The sequence below is a fragment of the Gopherus evgoodei genome, chromosome 1 (assembly GCF_007399415.2).
Source record: "Gopherus evgoodei ecotype Sinaloan lineage chromosome 1, rGopEvg1_v1.p, whole genome shotgun sequence".
In the NCBI taxonomy this organism is placed as follows: Eukaryota; Metazoa; Chordata; order Testudines; family Testudinidae; genus Gopherus; species Gopherus evgoodei.
Window position 1 is genome coordinate 54,940,702 of NC_044322.1, and position 11,379 is coordinate 54,952,080.

At 44.6% G+C, this 11,379-nt stretch overlaps 1 protein-coding gene across 3 annotated transcripts in view; it reads right to left on the reverse strand.

Moving 5' to 3' along the window:
* Positions 1-7,729, reverse strand: part of FNDC3A (fibronectin type III domain containing 3A) — a 195,036-nt gene extending 187,307 nt beyond the window's left edge. For 2 of the 3 annotated variants that reach the window (XM_030564883.1, XM_030564891.1), the window contains exon 1: positions 7,542-7,729. The gene's annotated coding sequence lies outside the window, so the exon portion shown is untranslated. The remainder of the gene's footprint in view (positions 1-7,541) is intronic. The other variant, XM_030564938.1, reaches the window with a different exon arrangement.
* Positions 7,730-11,379: the final 3,650 nt, after the last annotated feature.

The following is an 11,379-nucleotide window of genomic DNA, read 5'->3' on the forward strand; positions in this document are numbered from 1 at the left end:
TGGAACTAGGGGGGCTGCAGCACTCACTGGCTTGAAGTGGTTTCCCTTATACACAGGGTTTACAGTTTGGTTCAACGGTTCTCAGCACCCACACTACAAAAATTGTTCCAGCACCCCTGCCCTAATCCATGGGTCCAGGTATAGGGCAACTGTACTGAATATTTACACAATTTTTCCCCACTAGTGGTTGTGATTTTAGCTGATTTCACTCCTGAGAGTAACAAAGGTGCAGAGAGCTCAGCTTCTACTGGCACCCCAAACCAACCCAGACCTGTATGCCACTAGCCAGTTTACTGTAATACTGCCAGCTAAACTCATTGCAAACTGGTGTGGGAAAATTTCCTTCCACAGAGGAAGAAATCAAGGACAGTCATCCCTAGAAGCCTCCGGGAAAGGACTGTGGAGTACCTCCATGAAAGTTTCATTGAGATCTCTCAGGCGGATACAAGATACAGCCCTATGTACATAAACTGCTCTGCATGCCCTACCCCCCACTTAATTAAACAGGGAAATGAAAAGCAGGTACTAACTCTACCTTTGTTTGTTGAACCACTACATCTTCTCGTATAAACAATGAAAATTCAATTCTTGATCATGATACCTCGGAGATGGTGAGGGGAATCTTTAAATGTCAACACTTTAAGGAAAAATTTATGCACACACTTACCTTAAGTCCCTTCCTCTTCATCTAGCTCATCCATGCTCAGATGGCAGGACTGACTAGACTGTGTGGGAGTCCTGAACAAGTTCTGGGTCACAGTATATCTAGATTCCCCCTCTCCACCTGGCATCTCCTTCTTCTCCTTGCTGTTCACAGCAGAAATCTCCGTCTCGGGCTCCTCCAAGGTATTCATGCTGGTTTGTGGGGTGCTGATGGAGTCTCTGCCAAGTATGCCATGCAGGTTATAGTAAAGGCGGCAGTTGTGCAGCTCAGACTAGATCGACTGTTGGCTTCCTGGCTTTGCGATACACGTGCTGCATTTCCTTTGCTTTCACGTGGCACTGCTCCTGAGCCGTCATACCCCTTTGCCTGCCTCCCCCATTCAATCTTTTTGTAGATGTCCAAATTTCCATGGCTGCTTACATTGCACAGCCTCTTCTCACAAGCCCAGGAGATCCAACACTACGTCTACTCCAGGCAGGAGTTCACCTAGTACATGGAGCTCGCATTGTCACTTGCGCACAACAAGAGAGAGTTGCTATTGTCCAAGGTGTGCTTGTTAGGAAGAGACATTTCAAAAACACACAGGGGAAGGGGTTAAGAGGGAAGAAGAGTGGATTTTGGTCTCTGACCTCTCGGAATTGGAGTCTATAACTGTGACCAGAACAATCACTGTATCAGGGAATGTGGCATTGTGGGACAGCTGCTGGAGGACCATTAGGCTCAAGACAGATCACACAGCATCTCTACTTGCACTGCATCAACTTCAGAAAGCCAAACATGACCCTACACCAGGGGTCGGCAACCTCTGGCATGCGGCTCGCCAGGATAAGCCCCCTGGCAGGTCAGGCCACTTTGTTTACCTGCCACGTTGGCAGGTTCGGCCGATCATGACTCCCACTGGCCGCAGTTCGCCGCTCCAGGCCAATGGGGGCAGCGGGAAGTGGCACGGGTGAGAGGTGTGCTGGCCATGGCTTTCTGCCGCCCCCATTGGCGTGGAGCGGCGAACCACGGCCAGTGGGAGCTGCAATAAGCCGAACCTGTGGAGGCAGCAGGTAAACAAACTGGCCCGGCCCACCAGGGTTCTTACCCTAGCGAGCCGCATGGCAGAGGTTGCCAACCCCTGCTCTACATCATTCAAGGATGTAGTTTTATTGCATTGCCATAATGAGGCACTTATGTCAATGGGAGAGATTTGCAAGGCAATTTACATAAACCCAAATCTGTAGTGTAGACCAGGCCTTAGTCTCTGGGATTGGGAGGAGGGGGAGGGCTGATCAAGAAAACTGGACAGCTTTTAAATGACACCCACCCAGGTGTGAATTGTCCTGCAAGTTAAAGAAACAGATTTCATTGCCCACACACTGTTTGTCACAGAACCATAGGACTGGAAGGGACCTTGAGAGGTGATCTAGTCCAGTCCCCTGCACTCATGGCAGGACTAAGTATGGGATCGTGCTTCATTTTGTAGCACATAGTGAAATTGCTAACTATAAATAGTGACAAAAGATTACACTATTCAGTTCTGTCTCTCCTGGCCCTCTTCCACCATTTCTTTTCAGGAATCCCTCTCATAAGCAACTAAGAGAAAGTTCTCTCTCTAAGAACTCAGAATAGTAGAAGGCATCCTGCTAGTATTATAGGTATATTTTTTATTCATTGTGTTACACTTGACTAAGATGAGGATAAGAGAAAATATAGTATTCCACGGCATGGTCCTTACCACTGAAATTCTCATTAGATTTTTACGGAATCTTTTAAGTTCCATATTACTCCTGCATCTTTTGCCTTCCTCTGCAGCATGAGGCACAGGTCACTTTCAGGTTTAAAGTAGTGTAAAACCGTGGATTCTCTGTAACTTGAAGTCTTTAAATTATGATTTGAGGACATTGGTAACTGAGGCAGAGGTTAGGAGTCTATTTCAGGAAGGGGTATGTGAGGTTCTGTGGCTTGCAATGTGCAAGGGGTCAGACTAGATAATCACAATGGTCCCTTCTGACCTTAAAGTCTATGAGTCTACATAGTTACAGACAGATATTACAGTATATCACTGACAGACATTATGAAAAGATAGAGGAAGGAGAGTTATTGCCAAAGTTCTCTTTCCATCACTAGGCATTCTAGTGCACTTATTGTTTATCTTCTTATAGTAGTATACAGACATTTACAGTTTTTGTCAATGTGCCTACTTGTATTTATCTTCTTAACCTGAAAGAGATCTCTCTGTTCCCCAGTATTAAGTCACATCTGCTGCCTAGGCAGCAAAAAAACCAAACCTAATCTAGTTATTCCCTGCTTTGCTGTGAAAAGATGAAGCTACCTCCTGATAAACTGTAGAGAATAGGTAACTTTTCAGTACAAAAATTTAAAGTGTATTGAAAAACTGAAGTTGGGACTCATAAGATTTACTTTAATATCAATCTAATATCAAACTAGTGATACAGTAGTTAGTATATTAGATTAGGAAGAAGACATAAGACAAGGCCTGGCAACAACCATTCTTAACACACAAGATTGTGCTACACAGAACTCCTGGTTTTGCTTACTGAAGACAGTGAATAGTGTACTTTGAGCAGTACATTATTCGGTGGATTCTGGCATTTACTTTCAGAAAGGAGAACTATGGAAAAATGAGGAGGTTAGTTAAACAGAAATTAAAAAGGTACAGTGACTAGAGTGAAATCCCTGCAAGCTGCATGGACACTTTTCTAAGATACCATAATAGAGGCCCAACCTAAATGTATACCCCAAATTAAAAAACACAGTAAAAGAACTAAAAAAGAGCCACCGTGGCTTAACCATGTAAAAGAAGCAGTGAGAGATAAAAAGGCATCTTTTAAAAAGTGGAAGTCAAATCCTAGTGAGGTAAATAGAAAGGAGCATAAACTCTGTCAAATTAAGTGTAAAAATGTAATATGAAAAGTCAAAAAGGAGTTTCAAGAACAGCTAGCCAAAAACTCAAAAGGTAATAAAACGTTTTTTAAGTACATCAGAAGCAGGAAGCCTGCTAAACAACCAGTGGGGCCCCTGGACAATTGAGATACAAAAGGAGCACTTATAGACGATAAAGTCATTGCAGAGAAACTAAATGAATTCTTTGCTTCAGTCTTCATGGCTGAGGATGTTAGGGAGATTCCCAAACCTGAGTCGTCCTTTATAGGTGACAAATCTGAGGAATTGTCACAGATTGACGTGTCACTAGAGGAGGTTTTGGAATAATTGATAAACTTAACAGTAACAAGTCACTGGAACCAGATGGCATTCCCCCAAGAGTTCTGAAAGAACTCAAATGTGAAACTGTGAAACTATGATTTGTAACTTGTCCTTTAAATCAGTTCCTGTACCCAATGACTGGAAGATAGCTAATGCAATGCCAATATTTAAAAAGGGCTCTAGAGGTGATCCCAGCAATTACAGTAAGTCTAATGTCAGTACCAGGCAAATTAGTTGAAACAATAGTAAAAAATAAAGTTGTCAGACACATAGAAGAATGTAAACTGTTGGGCAAAAGTCAACATGGTTTCTGTAAAGGGAAATCATGTCTTACCAATCTATTAGAGTTCTTTGAAGGGGTCAACAAACATGTGGACACGGGGGATCCAGTGGACACAGTGTACTTAGATTTCCAGAAAGCTTTTAACAAGGTCCCTCATCAAAGGCTCTTACTCAAATTAAGTTGTCATGGGATAGGAAGGAAGTTCCTTTCATGGATAGAGAACTGGTTAAAAGACAGGGAAAAAAGGGTAGGAATAAATGCTAAATTTTCAGAATGGAGAGGGGTGTTCCCCAAGGGTCAGTCCTAGGACCAATCCTATTCAATTTATTCATAATGATCTGGAGAAAGGGGTAAACAGTGAGGTGGCAAAGTTTGCAGATGATACTAAACTGCTCAAGATAGTTAAGACGAAAGCAGACTGTGAAGAACTTCAAAAAGATCTCACAAAACTAAGTGATTGGGCAACAAAATGGCAAATGAAATTTAATGTGGATAAATGTAAAGTAATGCACATTGGAAAAAATAACCCCAACTATACATACAATATGATGGGGGCTAATTTAGCTATAACTAATCAGCAAAGAGATCTTGGAGTCATTGTGGATAGTTCTCTGAAGACATCTACACAGTGTGCAGCAGCAGTCAAAAAAGCAAACAGGATGTTAGGAATCATTAAAAAAGGGATAGAGAATAAGACAGAGAATATACTATTGCCCCTATATAAATCCATGGTACGCCCACATCTTGAATACTGCGTGCAGCTATGGTCCCCTCATTGCAAAAAAGATATACTGGCATTAGAAAAAGTTCAGAGAAGGGCAACTAAAATGATCAGGGGTTTGGAACGGGTCCCATATGAGGAGAGATTAAAGAGGCTAGGACTTTTCAACTTGGGAAAGAGGAGACTAAGGAGGGATGTGACAGAAATATATAAAATCATGAGTGATGTGGAGAAAGTGAATAAGGAAAAGTTATTTACTTGTTCCCATAATATAAGAACTAGGGGCCACCAAATGAAATTAATGGGGCAGCAGGTTTAAAACAAACAAAAGGAAGTAGTTCTTCACACAGCGTACAGTCAACCTGTGGAACTTCTTGCCTGAGGAGGTTGTGAAGGGTAGGTTTATAACAGGGTTTAAAAGAGAACTAGATAATTCCTGGAGGTTAAGTCCATTAATGGCTATTAACCAGGATGGGCAAGAAATGGTGTCCCTAGCCTCTGTCTGTCAGAGGGTGGAGGTGGATGGCAGGAGAGAGATCACTTGATCATTACCTGTGATGATCCCTCTGGGGCACCTGGCATTGTCCACTGTCAATCGACAGGATACTGGGCTGGATGGACCTTTGATCTTACCCAGTATGACCACTCTTATGATCTTCTGGGTCTTTTCAACTAGCATATTTGTATCCAGTTAGCTTCTGGCGTTCCATGAGCCTGTTCAAATTTGTATACAATACTCCACTACCCAACCATCACAACCTGATCCCTATTCTGGGATTCAGAGGACCTGGGTTTTATTCCCAGCTCTGCCACTTGCCTGCTGGGTGAACTTGGGTAAGTCACTTCACTTTTCTGTGCCTCTGTTTCCCCACCTGCAAGATGGGGATAACGAAACCCACTTCCTTTGCAAATCATTTTGAGATCTACTGATGAAAAGTGAAGCAGAAGAGCTATGTATTACTACTCCACTACTAGGAGCATATTAGCCACTTAGATCTCCAGACCAAACCCTTCAGCCTTTCCTCAAGCTGAGTTCTTAGGTATTTAGGCATCTAAATACCTTTCAAAAGCTGGTTCTTGGAGCTTAAGCAATGAACAGTTTGATTACCTAGCACAGAGGTTCAGAGTAACAGTTTGGACACTGCCTGCTCAGCCGCCTACCACATACACACACCCTCAACACAGAGCTATGACAGACTCTACCTTCAATCAGGGACCAAGTTTTTGTTGTTTTTTTTTTTTAGACAGACACCCGTAATATGAATATGCATGTACATATACATATATACCCATATATAATGACCAAATCTTGCAAATATTTTTGCAGATAATTAACTTCATATAAGCAGGTGACCTTGGGGAAGTCCTGGCTCCAATGAGTGCACTCCTATGTGCAGAGCTAGCTATATATGCCTGGGTCTTTGCAGGGCTGTGACTTGTATTAGAGCAGTTGACAGTATTTGAGATCACGTATTTTTAAGAAGTGATTTTAAGACATTGTACTAGATTTAAACAGATAATTAAAAAACAAAACCACCGAGTACCCACAAGTTCTAAAAATAAAAAGGCCTGTATTTTTGAAACTTACAAAAGAAGTTACTTTTTGAACTGAGACACTGTATGCCAAGTGGTAGTCTACAGTGAAATTTTACAAGCCGGTCAGAAACCACCTTGAAAAACAAGATTTAAAATTAAATCACTAACATGTCCATAAACCATTGTCCACAAAGTGTTGGGGTTTTTTAGGTTATGAAAACAACTTATTGTTCACTTATGTTTATTTACCTAGTTCCTACAATAAAAATAGGCTCATCAGTTTCACTTGTACTGCAAGTTAGTTTCACTTTCTGATTGCCAGGAAGCAACATCATGTTTTTGTTTGCATTCCACACCCTGTGTGTACGTGTTTGGGGTTTTTTTTTGGTTTTGGTTTCGGATTTTTAAAATTTAAAGAACCAGGAAAATATTTCCATTCATATTACCGGTTTATTTGTCTATTTTAAGAATTTGGAGTGTAAGTCTAGCTGGAAACCTCTCTTTAAATCGTAACTACACTGGCAGGTTTCACACTATTTCTAACAGGAAACCAAACGATCATTATCAACTCTCATGGTCTGTGAAGCCAAGTTATGAGAGGGCACTTTCTAGTTTGCAGGGGAAGACAGCATCTTCAGGAACAGGTACCGCAGCCTGCCCCTTGATTGCCGAGCTCACCGTCTGTACTGGTAACGCTTCACCTATGCCCTCCCACACACACACCCCCCCACACGATGCACCCACCCCTTTCACTGCCTAACTTTCACCAAGAGACTTTTCCACTGACAACGGACTTTACATCCCGCGAGCGACACACGCAGCCGCCGCCGCCGCCGCCCCGCGCTCTGCCCTGGCCCGCGCCTCTGCACACGGACTTTGCTCCCGAGGAAGCCCAGCGTGTCTCCAGGGGGACAAAGTTGACGCCGAAGGCTCTGCAGCCCGAACAGCCAAGTCCCAGACCCGGAGCCAAACCCTGCCCGGCCAGGACGGACGAGCCAGTCTCGAGGGCCGGGGTGCGAGCTAAGGGAGCTGAAATCCGGCTCCCCAGAGCCGCCCAGCCGGGAGGGTGTTAACCTGCCGGCCGCCCCGCGAGTGCAGGCAGAGGGGGACGGACCGGACCTACTCACCGCCAGGGCTCCGCAGCTAACGGTTCGGCGCCCCTCACCGGCAGCAGCCGCGGGCAGGGAGCTCCCAATGTCGCAGCTGGAGCGGGGGGGGCGGCACCAGCGGCTCTCCCCGCCCCCTCAGCTACCTGCGCTGCGCCTGGACCCGTCCCAGCAGCGCATCGCTGCCGCCCCGCCCCGCCTCGCTCGCGGGAGCGCGGCCGCCACCTCAGTCAGGGGAGAGGGAGACGCTCACTCAGGAGAGACTCGGTTCCAACACGCTCTGCGCCTGCGCTGCGGGAGGGGGTGTTTGTCAGCAGAGAAGCACAGGGTGGGAAAGGGGCGGGGCGGAGGCAGGGCATAGAAAACCCCGCCCCCTCTCGTTGCCCCTGCTGCTCAGGGGGTGGGTGGGTGCCCAGGTAGTGGTGATGCAGCAGCCGCCTGTCACTCAGCTCCTCCGTGGAAGGGGAGGACAAATAGCCTGTTGCCAGTCAGTCACTGGCCTCTTTAGTATTCATGGTAAAAGTCATCAGAGGCCTACTTCAGCCTTCTCACACCACCCGCTATCTCATCCCTGGAATATCAGGAGAGGGCCAGGGCTCATGTTACTTTGAGCACACTGATGGCTCTCTCTGGCACTCAGAAGCAAGCAGCAGGCACATGCTTATTACAGGTACCAATACTCCAGCACTGCTGCCCTTCCTTCTCCCCAGCCATAGTAACTAACAGCTGACGCTTCAGGAAAAGGAGTAAAGTTATGCATCTCCAGTTATTCAGTAGTGTACATGAGGAAAGGAGGTGCTATCCTTTCCTAATACCCCCAGTTTTAAAGTGGCAGCTAAACCATGAGCTATGATTATCCCTTGCTTAACGTTTATCATTTTAGACATTATTATAGGTCAACCTTAACCAGCTACAGTATTTGACTTAGGGCAAGTCTACACTACAAAATAAAGTCGACCTAAATTATGTCAACATATGGGCACCGCCATAATTAAATCACTTCTGCATGTCCAAACTACACTCCTTGTGTTGGTAGTGCATGTCCTCTACTACCACCATTTGCACTGATGCAGAGAGCAATGCACCGTGGGTAGCTATCCCACTGTGCAACTTGCCACCATCTAGCGCAGGGTGTTTTGAGAACATAAGAACAGCCATACTGTGTCAGACCAATGGTCCATCTAGCCCAGTATCCTGTCTTCCAGCCCAGTATCCTGTCTGCCAACAGTGGCCAATGCCAGATGCCCCAGAGGGAAGGAACAGAACAGGTAATCATCAAGTGATCCATCTCCTGTCGCCCATTCCCAGCTTCTGACAAACAGAGGCTAGCGACACCATCCCCGTCCATCATGTCTAATAGCCATTGATGGACCTATCCTCCATGAACTTATCTAGTTCTTTTTTGAACCCTGTTATTGTCTTGGCCTTCACATCCTCTGGCAGAAAGTTCCACAGGTTGACTGTACATTGTGCGAAGAAATAATTCCTTTTGTTTGTTTTAAACCTGTTGCTATGAATTTCATTTGGTAACCCCTAGTTCTTATGTTATGAGAAGCGGTAAATAAGGAGAAAAGGTTTGCAATGCTTCCTGGGGGCGAATGAGTTATGCAGGGGTGACTAGGAACATGATTTCAACGTCCCATGATGCAGTTTTCTCCATTGCATAATTTTATCAGAATCCCATAATTTTTCACACCTCTTTTCAAATGCCTTGCAAACCTGTGCATCCACCATCCATGAAGAGCATGGATCCTGCACAGCTCTGCACTATTATGATAAGCATTGAGAGCACGGGACGCCTGATCTTGCAGTATTTGTGGAGCCATCAGAGGAGCCTCATGAAGCATGACTCATAGACTCATAGACTCTAGGACTGGAAGGGACCTTGAGAGGTCATCGAGTCCAGTCCCCTGCCCTCATGGCAACACCAAATACTGTCTAGACCATCCCTAAAAGACATTTATCTAATCTACTCTTAAATATCTCCAGAGATGGAGATTCCACAACTTCCCTAGGCAATCTATTCCAGTGTTTAACTACCCTGACAGTTAGGAACTTTTTCCTAACGTCCAACCTAAATCTCCCTTGCTGCAGTTTAAGCCCATTGCTTCTTGTTCTATCATTGGAGGCTAAGGTGAACAAGTTTTCTCCCTCCTCCTGATGACACCCTTTTAGATACCTGAAAACTGCTATCATGTCCCCTCTCAGTCTTCTCTTTTCCAAACTAAACAAACCCAATTCCTTCAGCCTTCCTTCATAGGTCATGTTCTCAAGACCTTTAATCATTCTTGTTGCTCTTCTCTGGACCTTCTCCAATTTCTCCACATCTTTCTTGAAATGCGGTGCCCAGAACTGGACACAATACTCCAGTTGAGGCCTAACCAGCGCAGAGTAAAACGGAAGAATGACTTCTCATGTCTTGTTTACAACACACCTGTTAATGCATCCAAGAATCACGTTTGCTTTTTTTGCAACAGTATCACACTGTTGACTCATATTAAGCTTATGGTCCACTATGACCCCTAGATCTCTTTCTGCCGTACTCCTTCCTAGACAGTCTCTTCCCATTCTGTATGTGTGAAACTGATTGTTCCTTCCTAAGTGGAGCACTTTGCATTTATCTTTATTGAACTTCATCCTGTTTACCTCAGACCATTTCTCCAATTTGTCCAGATCATTTTGAATTTTGACCTTGTCCTCCAAAGCAGTTGCAATCCCTCCCAGTTTGGTATCGTCCGCAAACTTAACAAGCGTACTTTCTATTCCAACATCTAAATCGTTGATGAAGATATTGAACAGAGCCGGTCCCAAAACAGACCCCTGCGGAACCCCACTTGTTATACCTTTCCAGCAGGATTGGGAGCCATTAATAACTACTCTCTGAGTATGGTTATCCAGCCAGTTATGCACCCACCTTATAGTAGCCCTATCTAAATTGTACTTTCCTAGTTTATCTATAAGAATATCATGCGAGACCGTATCAAATGCCTTATTAAAGTCTAGGTATATCACATCCACCACTTCTCCCTTATCCACAAGGCTCGTTATCCTATCAAAGAATGCTATCAGATTAGTTTGACTTGATTTGTTCTTTACAAATCCATGCTGGCTATTCCCTATCACCTTATCACCTTCCAAGTGTTTGCAGATGGTTTCTTTAATTACTTGCTCCATTATCTTCCCTGGCACAGAAGTTAAACTAACTGGTCTGTAATTTCCTGGGTTGTTTTTATTTCCCTTTTTATAGATGGGCACTATATTTGCCCTTTTCCAGTCTTCTGGAATCTCCCCCGTCTCCCATATTTCCCAAAGATAATAGCTAGAGGCTCAGATACCTCCTCTATTAACTCCTTGAGTATTCTAGGATGCTAATGACGATTCCTTGGAAGCTAGCTTGCTGTGGGACATAGAAAGAAACAATTCAAGGTTGTTGTTAGTATTCACAGAGCAGCTATAGATGGTGGAGCGTTGGTTCTGGGCCCAAAAAACAAGCACTAACTGGTAGGATTACATTGCTATGCAGGTATGGGATGACAAGCAGTGGTTGCAGAACTTTTGGATGAGCAAGTCTACATTCCTGGGTGTGCGTGTGGAGTTTGCCCCATCCTTCCAGTGCAGTAACACCAAAATGAGAGCTGGACTGACAGTGGAGAAGTGAGTGATGATCGCTGTGTGGGAGCTTGCAATGCCAGACTGCTCCTGATCAGCCAGAAATCAATTTGGAGTCAGGAAATCTACTGTGGGGGTTGCTGTGATGCAAGTGTGCAGGGCCATTAATCACATCCTGCTATGAAGGACTGTGATGCTGAGCAATGTACAGGACATTGTGGATAGTTTTGCAGCAATGGGGTTCCCAAAC